This window comes from Marmota marmota, unplaced genomic scaffold (genome assembly GCF_001458135.2).
Source record: "Marmota marmota marmota unplaced genomic scaffold, marMar, whole genome shotgun sequence".
Lineage (NCBI taxonomy): Eukaryota > Metazoa > Chordata > Mammalia > Rodentia > Sciuridae > Marmota > Marmota marmota.
In genome coordinates this window covers 4,961,845-4,976,444 of record NW_025999905.1, presented here as the reverse complement: position 1 = coordinate 4,976,444, position 14,600 = coordinate 4,961,845, and the positions used below count along the sequence as shown (strand labels likewise).

The following is a 14,600-nucleotide window of genomic DNA, read 5'->3' as shown; positions in this document are numbered from 1 at the left end:
TTAGAAAGAGACAATGGAAAATAATTTGGTACAACAAGGGCTATTGTCCGGAAGTGACATTTCCCCTTCCCTCTAGTTGAAACAGTTGTGTTCAGACATGGAAAAGTAATTATAAATTGGGGAGGGGGCTGGGAGTCATCTCCTTTTGCTATTTATTTGTCACACAGTGCATGAAGGAAGTCCTGCTTTGTTCTACTTTGTTTCCTTTCTGGTGTTTGGACAGAATGTCTGTAAAATCTGACACTTATCAGGCAAATGTATAGAATGTCAGAGGGATTACATTGGATTCTGGGTACTCGTTGGTTGGCCTTTGAGCTGTTGACATGCCAGATTTGTTTGACATCAGGGAAATGATAAATGTCCATGTGATCACACTGATTGTCACATGTGTGCTTGTTGATTAGTTTGTTCAGATATGAGACTATCCTCTGGGGTCTGGTATACTAATGAGATCTTTCTTTATAACAGAGTGTCATTTTTACTTGTGCATCATATAGCAGAAAATAAAGTTTAATGCCTTATAGTTTTAAAATTGGAAATACCAAAAAAGCAGGGAAAAAGTACCAAAATCTCTCTAAAATCCTTATACCAGAAATAACCTATTATTATTCTTTAAGGTATTGCCTTCCTGTCTTTTAAAATTTTTACTTATGTATTTGATGTATTTTTATTGTAACAGAATTATATACCATTTAGTGTTATGGTTTTTCTATTTAATGACAGATTGGTCAAGAATTAATCTCTGTTGCAGAAGATGAATACTGGAAAACCTGAATTGCTGTAATTTTAAGTAATAGTGTTGCCTGGTTTTGAAGGGAACAGTTGCCCAGATTTTTACCTCTGTTTCTAACACTGGCATTGAGTTTCAAAAATTCACTGGTTCTTTTTACATGGGAGATGGGTTACCTGGCCTTTGACTGAGGTCATATGCTTCTGGTGGCTCACTTTCTATTAGGAGAAGAAGACACACCCTCTGAGAGATCTGGTCAAAAATCCCTTCCTAGAGAAATCCAGACCTTCACAGAGAGGCTGGTGCATTAAATTCGGCCATCAAGAAGAAGGTGTCTCACTTTTCTTATTTCAGAAGTATTTTTGAAGGTATTTTCTCTAGCTAAATGGGATGTTTGCCTTCTGGGTGGAAGATATTTCCTTAAATTACTCTGAAAAATCCCAAGATGCATGGTGGAATGAGATTGACATCATTACCCTAAGTACATGTATGAAGACACGAATGTATGAATATACTTTGTATATAACCAGAGATATGAAAATTTTGCTCTATATGTGTAACATGAGTTGTAATGCATTCTGCTGTCATATATAACAAATTAGAATAAAATTTTTTAAAAAATAATCCCAAGATGCATAGCACAGAAAACTTACTGGAATATTTGCTTTAAATTTCATTTGGGCAGTGTTATTGGCTGAATTATGTCCCCCACCCCCCTTTCATATATGGAAGTCTTAACCCAGTACTTTAGAATATAACTACATTTAGATATAGGCCTTTAAACAGGTGACTAAGTTAAAATGAGAGATTTAGGGTGGGCCCTAATCCAGTCTGATTGGTGTCCTTTTGAGATGAAATTTGACTTATAACAAGGTACGAGGGGTGTGTGTGTATACAGAGGGATGACCAAGTGAGGACACAGCCAAGAGGGCGGCCATCTGTTAGTTAAAGAGAGGCCTCAGAGCAAACCAATTTTGCTAGCACTTCATTCTTGAACTTTTAGACTTCCAGAACTGTGAGAAAGTTAATTTCTTTTGTGCAAGCTGACCAGTCTGTGGCAGTTTGTTTTGGCAGCCCTAGACAACTATAATAAGGCTGTTAAAAGAATCCTTGAAATATTAGAAATGTCTTTTCCAATTATAGTAATACGGAGAAAATTTCAATGTGTATGTGAAGAAGACACCTTAGAGGATCAGGAAGATGGACTAGGGGATGATGGTACTTAGGTAGATGCAGGATTTTGGTCAAGTTCTAGCTACCAAATCCTGTGGTCCATTTTGTGTGTTCCATTGTGTTATTATGCTTTATAACTTACATCTGTGTATCATTATGTGATTCCCCTCTTCATGGATTAAATATAATAAAGATAAAAGAAAAAAGTTAAATATAAAACAAGGCAAAATACTTGTTTACATGGATTATACTTAGTGAAATAAAATATGACATGGTCAAAATTCTTATTACTATTCATTTTCATCATTTTTCTTTTCAATAGTTAAGTCTATTTTGTGAAGTGATTGTAATTGTGTTCATTAGTTATTTCTTTATGGGAAATAGGTTAATTATTTTTTTCATTTAAGCGGAAAATTAATATCAGAAGTGAACCATTCAGCCTTGCCAATGAGATAGGAAAATGCAGAGCTTAAGCCATTGAAGCATAATTCTAAAATATCTGTGCTTTGAAGGAGGGTCAGAACTGTCTGTGAAAGCTTTTTTAACATTTAGACTAGAATATATTTACCAGGCTTTTGAAAGTAAGCTGTGGGTGTTTAGTGAAAGTGGTTCTGAACCATGTTCATGTTAGTTTAGGGTTTTTTTTTTTTTTTTTGTTACTATGACTAGAAGTTTTTCATGTTGCTAAATCACATTTTAAATGAATAGAAGCGGTTATAAGGTAAAATATCTGACTGGATTACTGTGGTAGAAAGGCTTTTTTTTTTTCTTTAAAGCACATATGGTACTAGTTCTGAGTATGCTGTGGCCCTGGGTGACAGTATTTTGTGTATGTTGATAATTATTTACGGAGAGACATTTTACTTCAAGATTTCTTGGATTACTTGAGCATATCATCAGGTTTTCTGGAAACTGAAAATCTTCTTTTAATACCCTAATTAATTTTTTACTTAAGAACATTTTTGTAAAAGATGTTTAATATCCTTCCCTCTTGGACTATTGTGAATGTAGCTTAATCTTTTATGTAGTTAAGCAAGGCCATCATTATGAAGACAATGCTTGTTCTGCAATATGGTGTGGCTCTGAAGCTACTGTGATAAGTACAAGTTTGCACCTATGGTAAATAATCCTAAATTTGTTTCCTTCTTTGTGTCTGTGCGTCTGTGCGTGCTTTTTAATTTTTTTTTCCTTTTCTTCTCTCCTATTTGTTTTCAGACCATCACTTATAATTTTCTTGGCTATTTTTGCAGTTTCTCTCCTCCTCATAATTTTCTGCCTCTGCTTTGCTTATGGAAATGGAGATGGTAGCAAGTGAATTTATAGTGGTCATGTATAAATCAGAGGCCCAAGAAACTTGGTTTCAGGAAAAACTGCTCATGGAATTTATGGTATCATAGCTGAGTTACTCAACTGTTCAAACTAATAGCTTCTATTGCATGCTTGTTGTAGGTGAGCCCCACCCAGTGCTGGTCCATCTCTCTGATTTAGGCTGGTGAATGAGCCTGTAGGTGATTTGTCTCCTCTCTTATCAGTTATGATAATTAGTTTTTGCATTTGAAAAATTCAAGTTCTTGTTTCTTTCAGACCTGATTCGACTTTGGAATAGAGGCTAAAAGTCTCATCAAAGGCTACAGGAGAATAGGGATTGACACCAAAGTTCTGGAATAGTCCATAAATGCATAATTGATGTTCATTTCCTACTTCTGCCTCCCTTAGCTATTGGCATGCTATTTTTCAGATATTTTGCAAGTCAACCACAGAAAAATTTTTATAATACCTTGTCCCATACTAAATTCTTTCTTTAAAAAAATCAAATATTTGTAAAATTCTTGTAATTCTTAATTGAATCTTCCAGAGATTTAAATTATCTTGTTCTAAATGACACTTTAAATTTTGTGCTTAAAATTTCATCCATCAAGCTGTGTTGGTACCAGTTAGAAAACTAACTTTGGAGTAAAAATGAGAATACAAGTGTATGTGTACTTTCTTACAAAAGACCACACAGGGTGCTGATGTTTTCTGTTTGAGGTCTGCCATGCTTGAATTGCAATTTTTCATGGATTTCTGACCCAAACTGGGACAACAGATGTACCTGATTTTCTCCTTCAGTGATTTACAAATATAGTTATAAATAGAATTAAAAAGTGATCTTCAGCCATGGTCAGGGTTTACCTTATCTCCCTGTACTGTTTAACCATGTTTTTAAAGGAGCTTTTTGCAAGTGTGATAGCAGATCACCTGGGGTGAGTGACTTTGAGACTTGGACTTTGAGATCTAGATGAACATGCGTGGGAGTGAAGGACATAAGGTAGAAAATATCTAGTTCTCCTTCCATGTAGTCCAAATGGAAGGCACTTTGAATTATTGAATACCTTAACGAGTTTTCAAAACTCACTTCTAGATCATTTTACAACAAAGTTTAAAGGCAGTTTAAAAGTTGATCAAGGGGTTGGGGATGTGGCTCAGTGCTACAGCAACTTTCCTGGCATGTGTGAGGCCCTGGGTTTGAACCCTAGTACAGCAAAAACCAAAACAAAACAAAAACAAAAATAAAACAAACAAACTAAAAAAACAAAAAGAACCTTGACTGATAACTTTATATACGTATATATTTTTATATGTATATATGTGTGTGTATATATGTGTATATACATATTTTATACATATATATATATATATATATATATGTATATATTTTACTAGTTAGTTCAGTACCTGATAAATTTTAGTCCAAACTGAGAAAATATTTTAAATACTCATGGGAAATAGTATTTTTATACTGGAAAATGTGATATGTGGTGGATTCAATGATCCTAAAAAGTAATATGGTTTTCAAATTTTGATTTAGATGTAATTGTGATCATTACTGCGTTTTTACACAGTAAATGTATTTTTGCACAGATAAATATACATTTATCTAAGGTAATAGATAGGATAATTGTTATTTAGAGATGGAGAGTGAGAAAGAGCTGGTGGGTTTTCTGCTGGCATAGGAGAAAGTCAAGGAGTCTTAATTTTATAAAACTTGTTAAGGTATTCAATAATTCAAAGTTTTAAATTAAAAGACTAAATAAGATCTTAAGAGAACATTTTTTCTTTTATCTGAGGCAATAGTAGGCACAGTATGCCTACTACCTAATATGTATGTGTGTGTGTGTATACACACATATATACACAGTAAGTAATTCAATTGAATTGCTTAAATTTTACTCAGGTTAGACTTGAACCAGTGCTTAAAGAAATGGTACAAAGACTCACAGGCATTGAAAAGAAAGTAGAAAAGATGGCTATTCACATAAGAATGTGAGATTGCAGTTTTTGTTATTAATAGCTTAAAATAAATTCCATGAGTATATGTGACCCCCTCCTGCCAAATGTCTTTCTTGCTTCTCCTTTTGCTGAAAACATTTTAAGTTAATGAGCTAATTTCCTAATGTCTGTTATGGAATTTGTGGATTCTGTAATAAAGTGAGTGTTCTCATGCCTTGTCTTTCACAAACATTTCTTGTCAAGGTAGGACTGGCTTCCATACAGCTGTGCACTGGAGAGTCATGAGTGACTGCAGCCAAGTCTGAATCCAGGCCGTCCGGCCTCTGGCCAGAAGCTTTGCCAGCTTAGCTGCTTGACCACCTGCTTCTGTTTTTCTGTTCCACTTGCAGATGGAGGATGTTTGCTCTTCTTCTGGCATCAACACCAATTTTTTAAAATTCCTTGGAAGAACTTGGAAAAGGGAGACAAGAGTTTGATCCATGTGCTGTAGTTTTGTTCCCTGAAAAATAACATCTCTTAATTGAGATCCTGGGACTTTGGTCCAGCCCTATATGCCATTGATCCAATGGAATTCTGTCTACTAATGATGAAAGCTTTGTAGTTGAGAATTATTGGAGACATGTCCAAAGGGAACTTTGGAAATTATAAACCATGCCATGGCTTTTCCTCTGTCCTTCCCTATCAAATATACATTGGATTTCAATAAAGTAATGAGAATTTAAAACAGATGCAGTTGTCAGAATTTCTTCTTCCAAGCAATTACTTTTACCTAAAAGAAGTTACTTTAAACATTTAACGTATGTTTCTATGAAACTGACATTCTTGAAAACAAAGGAAATTCTTATAGCCCTACAAGGTCAAATTTTTCTTTTCTTTCTTTTTTTTTTTTTTAAACTTTAAGGAGTTTAGCTGGATTGCTACATCTTATTCTCTTGAGGGAACTGAACTTTAAATTTAAAGTCAAGTCCACTCTTAAAGGATTTGATTTGAAGTACACTGTAGGATCTGAAGACACCTCCAGTAACAAGATATGACCCAAGTAAATGTGTAAGTTTTCCGGAGAGACTCATTAAATAAACACACACACACACACACACATACACACACACACATTCATACACACACAAAAATAGTAACATGGAAAGAGGAAGAGATCCTTTTGGCTCATAAGCCTGATGATTGGGTGTTTATGCTATTGTGTGTGATATGCCTTCCAGTAAACCTTGTTACAACATTGGCACATTACCCATCTAATGTGGAAAAAAAGAAAGAAAGAATCAAGAAGAAAATTTTGGATAGTCAATATTTTACTAAACTCATCGAGTTGTATATATTAAATATATCTAGCTTTTTAATGTCAATCGTGCCTTTAAAAAGTGATTTATGAAAAGAACAACAAAATACTTGTTCCTGGCACTGTTTTTTTTTTCTGCTTTTTTTTTTCATGGCATAGTTCCATTAACTCATTTATCTTACCCCCAAAACATGCCTTTTAATTTCCCAAGATATGTGGTTTAGATTGTGTAGTGGAAAATATTGTTTTAGAGCTCTTGACTTGAATGGGAGACAGTAGAATGAATAGTACATAACTTTCCTGTGTTCATATGTGAATACACGCCCAGTGTAACTCCACATTATGTTCGCCTACAAGAATAGGCAGTTAAACTCCATGTATGGATGACAAGTCAAGATATATTCTGTCGTGTATAACTAAAAAAACAACTAACCAAAACAAACAAACAAAGAGCTCTTGACTCTCTTTGCCTCTTATAGATATGGTGTTTAGAAGTAGAAGGAAAAGAAGGCAGCATGTGATTTTCCTCTTGACAAAGCCAAAGAGATATGACAAAATGGCAAGGAAGATTGGCACTACTTACTTTTCAGTGGCAGCAGTGGTGCTCCTAGGATTGTGACAGTGCAGCAGATAGCAGAGGGAGGTGGTTCCTGAAGGAGGACAGGGGGTGTTGAAGATATTCCAAGCCTAGGCACCAGGTGAGAAGTGTGAAAAGCATGTTTAAGCACCAGCTTTCTTTGATCAACTTGTGTCATTAGGTGATTCCTGGATGTTCTCATTTACCTTGATCTGCTTCTAACAGAATGTACCCTTTCTCAGAGAAAGGTACGTACTTGGTTTTCCTGTTTTAGATCACTTTAAGAAATTGATATGACTTGATATTTGCATGTCAAGAGAACAGAATGGAATAATAGTTCTTATCTTGGATTTTATAACCCACCATATGTGCCCTTTGTAGACATGCAGTGGACATTTTTGTTTGTTTGTTTCTAGGCACAGACTGAAGCCCATGTTGATATTCTGCTTAATATTAACAGTTTCAGCTGATGTTAGTATTTAGAAAGATACAGAATTTTTATTTCTTAATGGATAGTTCTGTATCCCATGTGGTTGTAATAATATGTTTATCACCATTAAGTGAAAGTTTCTGAATAGTGTGTAGTGGAACTCAGACCAGGGTTAATATTTTGTCACTTGCTAAATGTTTGGATCTTAGCTTCCTCATCTGTAAAAAGAGACAGTTCCACCTCAGGATGGCTCATGGACATTAAATGAAGCAAAGCACAATGGCCAGGATATTTGATGCTCCAGAAAGAGTTTTAAAACTACGTGTAAGCACTGAGCACGAGACAGGCTCTCTGGTGACTCCTCAGATTGTTGAGAGAAAGGATATCAATCTATTGAATGTCATGTAGATTCTGTGCATGTGTGCATGTATAAATGAAGTAGTGCACACTGAGTATACTAATTTCTGGCACAGAGTGAGTAAATAATTCAGGCAAGATAGGAAAATAACAAGAAAGATTAGTTTTATTTATTCAGTTTTTCAAAGCTTTATTATGCATGTATTTCATTAATATGGCTCTATGTAGATTTTTAAAACAGTAACAAAAGTATATATTTAAAGAGCATTGCATATGCTGTATAACCACTAAAGATGTGCAGGAAAATCCTAATATGATGAGAGTGGGATAATAAGTATGCCTACTTTTTTGGTTCATCATGTTTATTGAACTATATAATGAATATTTGTAAAGTACTTAGAAAGTATCTGCCTTGCCTGTACTAAGCTCTGTGCAAATGTTTGCTGAAAGTAAGATAAATAAATAATGAATAAGTAAATCAATGGGTCCTCTCTTTGGCTGTCACTAATTGTGCCAGGAGTGGGCACACAACCCAGAGACAGCCATCCATCAGCTGACACTGGCACGATTTTGGTCTAGCTCAAAAAGAAGCCCTGGGCCAGATTCTCTTCCAGGAAGTTATATTTGGGAAGTGAGAAATTAAGTCAATTAGCTGTGAGAAAGTGGATTCACAGCCCAGTGAAGAGGGTGGCCGTTAATGGATGCGCGCAACAAGGGACTCCATTGCCAGGGCAGGGATAAGAGTGGAGCATGTTGGGAGAAGAATGAGGAGGGTGGGAGAAGAGCAGAATGCCTGGGGGGTTAAACCACACTGGAGTGGCAACCCCCACCCCATTCTTTTTGTTTATTTGTCTTATAACTTGAGTGAAGCTCTCTTCTTTGTGTGACAAGAACATGATGTGATTAGTCATTTACAATAACTAGCTTGGGATTTCTTAACTTACTTCTTTTTGGGGAATGATTATTTTCATTTAGAAAACAGCTACTTGTTGTTATAGGATGTGGCAGTAGGTACAACAGCAGCTACAAGGGAGGAGAAATTGCCATCTGACCCTCCTACTCAGGGAGTGTTATGTTGCTGACAACATAATAAACAAAGAAATGTTACAAAGCAGTGTTTATCTCTTTAATGGAGTCAGGCATCCTTGGATAATTTAATAATGCTTGAGAACATCATATGTTTTGGTATAGTTGACTAGATCAGTAAGAAAAGGTTAAATTGTGTTTACTATGGCTGTGTTTTTCTTTCTTTCTTTCGTTTTTTTTTTTTTTTCGTTTTAAACTATGGTAGAGATGCATGCAATTATTTTGGGAAGGTTTCCCTGAACACCAGGTCGATTACTTAGTTGAACTTTGGACATTTTTATGAACCAGTATTCTTTTAGTTGCTAGTGATGAAAACCCACCTTGAAAATGTTGGCTCATATAACCAGTGGTGCAGGGGCAGAGCTGATTTTTGGGCAAAGCAGAAACCAAGAGGTTAAATGGACTCTCTAATAACTCTTGCTTTTGCTTCATCTCACATGATTGAGGCTTTTAGGTAGGAAAAAGTAGAGAGACCATCTTCATTTCAATATCCACACACAAAATTCTAAGTCCTGCTTGGTCATGTGCCTACTTCTAGGTGTACCACTGTATCCAAGGGGGATGATGACCAAGATTGGACCAATCTGGGTCCATATTTCTTGAGGCAAGGTGGGATACCACAGTGACAGCCCTGTCCCAGCTCTGCAGAGTGGAGGAGGGGCAGCCCCTGGGGGAGGAGTGCTGGCAGGCAGAGACAACATTTCCACTCCAGGCAAATGAATGGCAGAGTGTTTGTTATTCAGGAAACCACTCCTCCAGAGCTCTGCACTCTTGATGCCAGATAAATGAGGTTTCACACCCTTTGGAATTACTTACTTGTTGGGAACATACAAAATAAAAATTGTGATGTTTAAAAAAATGACCTAACTACACATTTTTAAAAATAATGTGTATATGTGTGTAAGCTATAATAAGGACTGATCCCTTTTTTCACTAGCCATTTTAACTACCTTAATACTAATAACATACCTTCTGTCCTCTGGATCCTAAAATCTTGGAAAGTTGAAGCCAGTCTGGATGGGCTTTAGCAGCTGTTGAGTTTAGAATATTCTTTAGTTAGAATGCTTAGGATGCTGGATTTTTGTCATCCTTTTCTTAGAGTCACTGTGGGAGAAAGAAAAAAAAAGAAACAAAATCTTTAGAGGACAAGTTGGGTAAATGTCATAAGTGAACTCTTGATATTACTTAAGTGGTCTAGAGAGACTGTTCCAGAGCTCAGGTTTTCCCCGGGAGAGTGTAATCTACCCCTACCTTCCTTTCATAAATAAAGCATCCCTTACGTCAGGTAAATTAGCCCAACCACTCTAGACAGTAGCAGAGGATTTCACTTATTTATTTATTTATTACCCCTAAAAGATTCTCTGTTTGAAATTGGGGTGCCGAACTAGTAAGCTGCTTTTGTGTTTCACAAGTTGATAGTACAATAAAGATAGATCACAGGATCAAAGAAAATCTTCTGATTATCCTTTCTGGTCTAATTAGAATTTATAAGAAACATAGCCTTCTATTGGGTTTTCCATGACAGACATGAAAGATGTATTTATCTTTTTATCTTTCCTTTCTGTTACTGTGGGCCTTGTTTGGTGCGGTTAACAACTGGGTTATATGATAGAGTGTGAAATTTTCCTACTTGGATTCTGCAGTAGAAATGTCTTACTCAGTTTTTAAGACCAGCACAACAAGTTTACCAGTTCATATTTTTTTTCTTGTTCATTTATACTGAACTTCTGTAGTTAATAGGAAGTATGTTCTTCAACGAGTAGTTGAAGACTACTTGTCACCAGTTAGATCTCCTAATAGAAAAGGAAGTAGTAGGAGATTTGTTGTTTTTAAAATGTTTCTGCACAGGTCTACTTTCAGGTTAGCTTAATTATTAAACTATGAAGACTCACTGGAGTTTATAATTCTTTCTGCTCCCCCCATTGCAAATATTAGTTAAATGTCTACATTTACCTGAGTAAAAAAGGTAAAGGAGCACAGGGTGATCCTGATGGTAGCCCCAAGTCCTGCCTCACAGAGCCCAGAGTCCTTGTTAGCTTGTGAAAATATTTGCTAAGCCTGCAGTCTCAGGAAAAAGTGGTGAGATACAAACTGATGAATGCAGTGATAGGATCTTTAATAGAGGTTATAGCCAAGCACAAGTAAAGTCCTTTAGAAAGATGAGTGTATAGAAGGTTAAAGTTTAGTAAATTAATTGTTGTTCCCTGCTGGAGGAACATTCTGTTTTCTTTCCTGCAGTGGCTACTGACCTCTGGCTGGGGAAATAGTGATGCCTGTTTAAGAAGACCACCCAGTGCTGTTCAGAGATTTCTGTGTAACCTCTGATTGCCACGTGCACATCCCTGATGATTTATTATAGATAATAAGATACTTTTCAGAGCAGGCTCCGTAGACTTGTAGACTTTCTTTGTCACTACTGCTCCTCTGTCTCCTCCCTTGGGGCTCTTCTCAAGCCCCACTTTCCTGGGAAAACTTCACCTCTAATCCCCTGAAAACCTGGAGTGGTCAGTCTCCCTCCCTCCCTCCCTTCTTTCCTTCCTTCCTTCCCTTTCTTTCTTCTTTCTTTCCCCTCCCTCCTTCCCTCTCTTTCTTTCGATGATGATGATGATAATGATAATGATAATGATGGTGTCATCTTGCTATATTGCCCAGGCTAGTCTTGAACTCCCGGGCTCAAGTGGTATTTCCACCTCTACCTCCCCAAGTAGATGGGACTACAGGTGTCTCTGGAGTGGTCTTTGCTGCTTTTACATTCCCGGTGGCTTTCTGAAATCCTTGGAGCTCAATATCATAGCTGTTGCTTATTTGGTTCTCCGGTACAGCGTGAAAGTACTTTTGCTTTCCTGGTTATATTATCCTACCAACTCTATTTGTAGAGATCATTTTAGTGTCTCATTCGATATTCACAAAAGCCTTTTTGAGAGAGGCACAATTGGAACCTACGTTTGCAGATGAGCTGAGTCACAGAGTTGGATATTTATGGAGCATTTGCTTGGACTGCGGTGCATTGAGGTGGACAGATGGATACTAATAAGTATGATATGCTCAATTGTGTAGAAGTTTGCAGTCTGACCAAGGAGAGAATTTGTACACAATTACAACAAATTGACATTTTATCTTGCAGAAAGTGGAAGGAGGGAATTGTGATTGGGAAGATGAAAGCTTTTGGGGGAGGATGTTGTGTATAGTTGTCCCTTGGTTTCCAAGGGGGGGTTGGTTCCAGGACACCCCTTACATAACAAAATCTGAAGGTGCTCAAGTCCCTTATAAAACCATGGTTTAGGAGGGAAAGGGAAAATACTGGGGAATGATATAGGCCAAATTATATAGTCATATTGTGTGTGTGGACAGATATGTAACAACAAATCCCACCATTATGTCCAACTATAATGTACCAATAAAATAGGGAAAAAACTTTAAAAAACATGGTATAGTATTTGCATATCATGTACATGTATTCTCCCATATGCTTTTACCCATTAAGCCCACGTTTTCAATTCTATGAAGATTTTAATGAAATTGACCCAGATACATTAAAATAGTTTGGAAATTATAATATAGAGTATATATATCCTTTATTAAAATTAAGAACAAAATACAGATTGTCCTGTAAGGAGGACAAGGGAACAGTATAATATCTTTTACATATATAAGATATCCTATAAATAGGATATTGAGCAAATACGATATCCTTTCATACATTACACAATATGTAAAGAAGTGCCTTTCATGACCTGTTCAACAATTCATTTTTGGAGGAAAGAAGCAAAACACTTCAAACAAAGGTTTATAATACATTTTTTGGTAATATGTTTTTGGTTCACATGGCATGGTTTGTTCTGGCATTGTTGTTGCTCTTGCTGTTTGAGAATGATATGCCTTCTCATGTCAAATCTGATACCATCTTATACAGTACTAGGTCCAGGAGTGTTACAGTCTCTTCCTTCCCCATGGGTTCTCATTGCATCATTTTAGGTAGGCTAAGCTGATCTCTTTTGAAATCCAACACATTTATTGAGATCCTTCTTGTCTTTCTTCACAGATTTGTGAATAATTCATGCATTTACTAAATATATCAATTATGTTTAGTAAATAATAAAGGCCAATACCAATTTTTAGTTCTCATAGAAGTGAAATATTCAGAAGTGAACCAGTCATGTTTATCCATCCCACCATTGAAATTGTTGCAGATACCTACTACCTTTAGTTGAGGCACATTAGCCTTTTTCTATTGTTGAAGTTTGCAAAATGCTTACATTGTACTGTAGTTTATTCTAACAAAGACAAGTATAACCACTTTACAATGAGAACTTCATTATTCATATCAAATTGGTAATCGTACAGCCCTCCTGCTTGTTTTTTTTTTTTTTTTGATACTGTTGTTGGTTTTAAAGGAACTTATGTAGTCTCAGTGCCTGTGGCTTAAAATACGATATTTCACATGTGTACTGACAAGTCATAACCAGTGAATAGATTTTTTTTAAAGAGTGTAATTTTGGAGTGTGATTGTAGGTTCTTTACCACTTTGAGCATTTGTAGAACTAGTTTCCTTCCAAGCAAAAGATCATAGATTTTTCCTTCTTGAATATATTTTCCACAATATAAGTCAAAGTTATAGCAATATCCTACTATTCTGCACAGGGTTAAGAATTTACAACCAAATCTTATGGGCTTACCTCTTAAAATTATTTCAGTGAATTGTATCCATAATATATGATAATCATTTTATCCACTGTCAAACATTCTTCAAACATATCAAATTTCACACACAACTTTTGATTCATATTTACTAGAGGATAAAATTTAAAACCTTTGTCTTCAATAATGTCTTCTCATTCATTATTATTGCAAGAATATATAATACTTTTTACCTCCTAGAAATTATTTCTTAACATTGCATTTTATGGCTACAGATATACCCAAATCTTTATTGCTCGACCAGTAATTTCTTAAGGAAGATAGCATGTGATAACTTAAGAACATAAAAATGCGTAAAAATGTTTTAAACTCAATTATACTAAAGTATTTCAAATTCATTCTTAGTTTCTTCAGAATAGCATAGATTGTTTATATCAGGCATCAGTACTTCAAAAATATGTATTAGGCTGGAATATTTGAACAAATTCCTTATTTTCCTCAAGCATTCAGAATGTGTTTTCTCTAGGTTTTTTTTTTTTTTGGAGTATGGAAACAGGTCAGAACTTGTCAACAAGTAGCAATGTGTTCAAGTTTGTCAGTGCAGGGCACTACACATTACTATGCGTTGTATGTTATCCCAGGGCCTTATATATAGGACAGCTCTTTTAGAACACTGATAATTTCAAATATAGTGCATTCCATGCAATAACCTAGTTCTAGAAATTTCAGGAATGTATTTCTTACGTTGCAGAGCAGTTATGCACATAAAATTTTGTTCAAACATTTAGTAAAAGTAACTTTTGTAGTAAAGTTTATGCTATTTTCTTTTTTTTTTTTTTAATTTTTTATTGTGGGTTGTTCAAAACATTACAAATTTCTTGACATATCATATTCCACACTTTGATTCAAGTGGGTTATGAACTCCCACCTTCACCCCATACACAGATTGCAGAATCACATCAGTTACACATCCATTGATTTACATATTGCCATACTAGTGTCTGTTGTGCTCCGCTGCCTTTCCCATCCACCACCCTCCCCCCTC

The 14,600-nt window shown here is 35.7% G+C and overlaps 1 protein-coding gene and 1 non-coding gene across 5 annotated transcripts in view; both read left to right on the top strand.

Moving 5' to 3' along the window:
- Window positions 1–14,600, top strand: part of Dock4 (dedicator of cytokinesis 4) — a 443,711-nt gene that overhangs the window by 31,173 nt on the left and 397,938 nt on the right. The gene's annotated exons all lie outside the window — the stretch shown is intronic.
- On the top strand, window positions 6,327–6,429 carry LOC125615532. Its single transcript, XR_007346142.1, has one exon. It is a non-coding gene; the product is annotated as a small nucleolar RNA U13 (small nucleolar RNA).